The sequence below is a fragment of the Schistocerca gregaria genome, unplaced genomic scaffold, assembly GCF_023897955.1.
Source record: "Schistocerca gregaria isolate iqSchGreg1 unplaced genomic scaffold, iqSchGreg1.2 ptg000343l, whole genome shotgun sequence".
Lineage (NCBI taxonomy): Eukaryota > Metazoa > Arthropoda > Insecta > Orthoptera > Acrididae > Schistocerca > Schistocerca gregaria.
In genome coordinates, this window is record NW_026061807.1 from 1,729,918 (window position 1) to 1,734,719 (window position 4,802).

Sequence of the window (4,802 nt, forward strand, 5' to 3'; positions counted from 1 at the left end):
CTTAAAAGCTTCATCTGTGTTCTACTATGGTGCTTTTAGTGTCTCAGCATACCGCAACACGCGACATAGCTTGGCAGGCGATAAGTTCCACCGTTTCAGAGAGAAGAGCGGCCAATGTGACGATCTGGCTTTAAGTCGATTCGATAACAAATGACGAACACGGACGGATTTCTCAGGTTTTTACTACATATGAACACTTTTCACATTCTCCCGTGCAATGCTTCTGCTAGTCCTCCTTTCATGCAAAATCTTAAGTTCCTAGATCATGTCCAAGGCACGAAAGAAGGGTAAAAAGTAAATAATCCATAACTAAAACTTGAATTGTACTACTTCTTACTGGCTATTACATCAACTTAGAAGCTTCATCTGTATTCTACTATGGTGCTTTTAGTGTCTCCGCATACCGCAGCACGCGACATAGCTTTGCAGACGATAAATGTAACCGTTTCAGACAGAAGAGCGGCCAATGTGACGATCTGGCTTTAAGTCGATTCGATAACAAATGACGAAAACAGACGGATTTCTAAGGTTTTTACTACATATGAACACTTTTCACATACTCCCGCGCAACGCGGCTGCTAGTCCTCCTTTCATGCAAAATCTTAAGTTTCTAGCTCATGACCAAGGCACGAAAGAAGGGTGTTGTGTTGTTGTCTTCAGTCCTGAGACTGGTTTGATGCAGCTCTCCATGCTACTCTATCCTGTGCAAGCTGCTTCATCTCCCAGTACCTACTGCAACCTACATCCTTCTGAATCTGCTTAGTGTACTCATCTCTCGGTCTCCCTCTACGATTTTTACCCTCCACGCTGCCCTCCAATGCTAAATTTGTGATCCCTTGATGCCTCGAAAGAAGGGTAAAAAGTCAATAATCCATAACTAAAACTTGAATTTTACTACTTCTTACTGGCTATTACATCAACTTAGAAACTTCATCTGTGTTCTACTATGGTGCTTTTAGAGTCTCCGCATACCGCAGCACGCGACGTAGCTTGGCAGACGATAAGTACAACCGTTTCAGAGAGAAGAGCGGCCAATGTGACGATCTGGCTTTAAGTCGATTCGATAACAAATGACGAACACGCACGGATTTCTCAGGTTTTTACTACATATGAACACTTTTCACATTCTCACGTGCAACGCGGCTGCTAGTCCTCGTTTCATGCAAAATCTTAAGTTCCTAGCTCATGTCCAAGGCACCAAAGAAGGGTAAAAAGTCAATAATCGATACATAAAACTTGAATTGTACTACTTCTTACTGGCTATTACATCAACTTAGAAGCTTCATCTGTGTTCTACTATGGTGCTTTTAGTGTCTTCGCATACCACAGCACGCGACATAGCTTTGCAGACGATAAGTACAACCATTTTAGAGAGAAGAGCGGCCAATGTGACGATTTGGCTTTAAGTCGATTCGATAACAAATGACGAAAACGGACGGATTTCTCAGGTTTTACTACATACGAACACTTTTCACATTCTCCCGTGCAACGCGGCTGCTAGTCCTCCTTTCATGCAAAATCTTAAGTTCCTACTTCATGTCAAAGGCACCAAAGAAGGGTAAAAAATCAATAATCGATACCTAAAACTTGAATTGTAGTATTTCATACTGGTTATTAAATCAACTTAGATTCTTCATCTGTGTTCTACTGTGGTGCTTTTAGTGTCTCCGCATACCGCAGCACCCGACATAGCTTTGCAGACGATAAGTACAACCGTTTCAGAGAGAAGAACGGCCAATGTGACGATCTGGCTTTAAGTCGATTCGATAACAAATGACGAAAACGGACAGATTTCTCAGGTTTTTACTACATACGAACACTTTTCACATTCTCCCGTGCAACGCGGCTGCTAGTCCTCCTTTCATGCAAAATCGTAAGTTCCTACCTCATGTCAAAGGCACCAAAGAAGGGTAAAAAATCAATAATCTATACCTAAAACGTCAATTGTAGTATTTTATACTGTTTATTACATCAACTTAGAAGCTTCATCTGTGTTCTACTATGGTGCTTTTAGTGTCTCCGCATACCGCAGCACGCGACATAGCTTTGCAGACGATAAATGTAACCGTTTCAGACAGAAGAGCGGCCAATGTGACAATCTGGCTTTAAGTCGATTCGATAACAAATTACGAAAACGGACGGATTTCTAAGGTTTTTACTACATATGAACACTTTTCACATTCGCCAGTGCAACGCGGCTGCTAGTCCTCCTTTCATGCAAAATCTTAAGTTCCTAGCTCATGTCCAAGGCACCAAAGAAGGGTAAAAAGTCAATAATCCATAACTAAAACTTGAATTGTACTACTTCTTACTGGCTATTACATTAACTTAGAAGCTGCATCTGTGTTCTACTATGGTGCTTTTAGAGTCTCCGCATACCGCAGCACGCGACATAGCTTGGCAGACGATAAGTACAACCGTTTCAGAGAGAAGAGCGGCCAATGTGACGATCTGGCTTTAAGTCGATTCGATAACAAATGACGAAAACGGACGGATTTCTCAGGTTTTTACTACATATGAAAACTTTTCACATACTCCCGCGCAACGCGGCTGCTAGTCCTCCTTTCATGCAAAATCTTAAGTTCCTAGCTCATGTCCAAGCCACCAAAGAGGGGTAAAAAGTCAATAATCCATAACTAAATCTTGAATTGTACTACTTCTTACTGGCTATTACTTCAACTTAGATGCTTTATCTGTCTTCTGCTATGGTGCTTTTAGTGTCTCCGCGTATCGCAGCACGCGACATAGCTTTGCAGACGATAAGTACAACCGTTTCAGAGAGAAGAGCGGCCAATGTGACGATTTGGCTTTAAGTCGATTCGATACCAAATGACGTAAACGGACGGATTTCTCAGGTTTTTACTACAATGAACACTTTTCACCTTCTCACGTGCAACGCGGCTGCTAGTCCTCGTTTCATGCAAAATCTTAAGTTAGTAGCTCATGTCCAAGGCACCAAAGAAGGGTAAAAAGTCAATAATCGATACCTAAAACTTGAATTGTACTACTTCTTACTGGCTATTACATCAACTTAGAAGCTTCATCTGTGTTCTACTATGGTGCTTTTAGTGTCTTCGCATACCGCAGCACGCGACATAGCTTTGCAGACGATAAGTACAACCATTTTAGAGAGAAGAGCGGCCAATGTGACGATTTGGCTTTAAGTCGATTCGATAACAAATGACGAAAACGGACGGATTTCTCAGGTTTTTACTACATATGAACACTTTTCACATTCACACGTGCAACGCGGCTGCTAGTCCTCCTTTCATGCAAAATCTTACGTTACTAGCTCATGTCCAAGGCACCAAAGAAGGGTAAAAAGTCAATAATCGATACCTAAAACTTGAATTGTACTACTTCTTACTGGCTATTACATCAACTTAGAAGCTTCATCTGTGTTCTACTATGGTGCTTTTAGTGTCTCCGCATGCCGCAGCACGCGACATAGCTTTGCAGACGATAAGTACAACCGTTTCAGAGAGAAGAGCGGCCAATGTGACGATCTGGCTTTAAGTCGATTCGATAACAAATGACGAACACGGACGGATTTCTCAGGTTTTTTCTACATATGAACACTTTTCACATTCTCGCGTGCAACGACGCTGCTAGTCCTCCTTTCATGAAATATCTTAAGTTCCTAGCTCACGTCCAAGGCACCAAAGAAGGGTAAAAAGTCAATAATCCATAACCAAAACGTGAATTGTACTACTTCTTACTGGCTATTACATCAACTTAGAGGCTTCATCTGTGTTCTACTGTGGTGCTTTTAGTGTCTCCACATACCGCAGCACCCGACATAGCTTTGCAGACGATAAGTACAACCGTTTCAGAGAGAAGAACGGCCAATGTGACGATCTGGCTTTAAGTCGATTCGATAACAAATGACGAAAACGGACAGATTTCTCAGGTTTTTACTACATACGAACACTTTTCACATTCTCCCGTGCAACGCGGCTGCTAGTCCTCCTTTCATGCAAAATCGTAAGTTCCTACCTCATGTCCAAGGCACCAAAGAAGGGTAAAAAATCAATAATCTATACCTAAAACTTGAATTGTGGTATTTTATACTGTTTATTACATCAACTTAGAAGCTTCATCTGTGTTCTACTATGGTGCTTTTAGTGTCTCCGCATACCGCAGCACGCGACATAGCTTTGCAGACGATAAGTACAACCGTTTCAGACAGAAGAGCGGCCAATGTGACAATCTGGCTTTAAGTCGATTCGATAACAAATTACGAAAACGGACGGATTTCTAAGGTTTTTACTACATATGAACACTTTTCACATTCGCCCGTGCAACGCGGCTGCTAGTCCTACTTTCATGCAAAATCTTAAGTTCCTAGCTCATGTCCAAGGCACCAAAGAAGGGTAAAAAGTCAATAATCCATAACTAAAACTTGAATTTTACTACTTCTTACTGGCTATTACATTAACTTAGAAGCTGCATCTGTGTTCTACTATGGTGCTTTTAGAGTCTCCGCATACCGCAGCACGCGACATAGCTTGGCAGACGATAAGTACAACCGTTTCAGAGAGAAGAGCGGCCAATGTGACGATCTGGCTTTAAGTCGATTCGATAACAAATGACGAAAACGGACGGATTTCTCAGTTTTTTACTACATATGAAAACTTTCCACATACTCCCGCGCAACGCGGCTGCTAGTCCTCCTTTCATGCTAAATCTTAAGTTTCTAGCTCATGTCCAAGGCGCGAAAGAAGGGCGAAAAGTCAATAATCCATAACTAAACCTTGAATTGTACTACTTCTTACTGGCTATTACATTAACTTAGAAGCTGC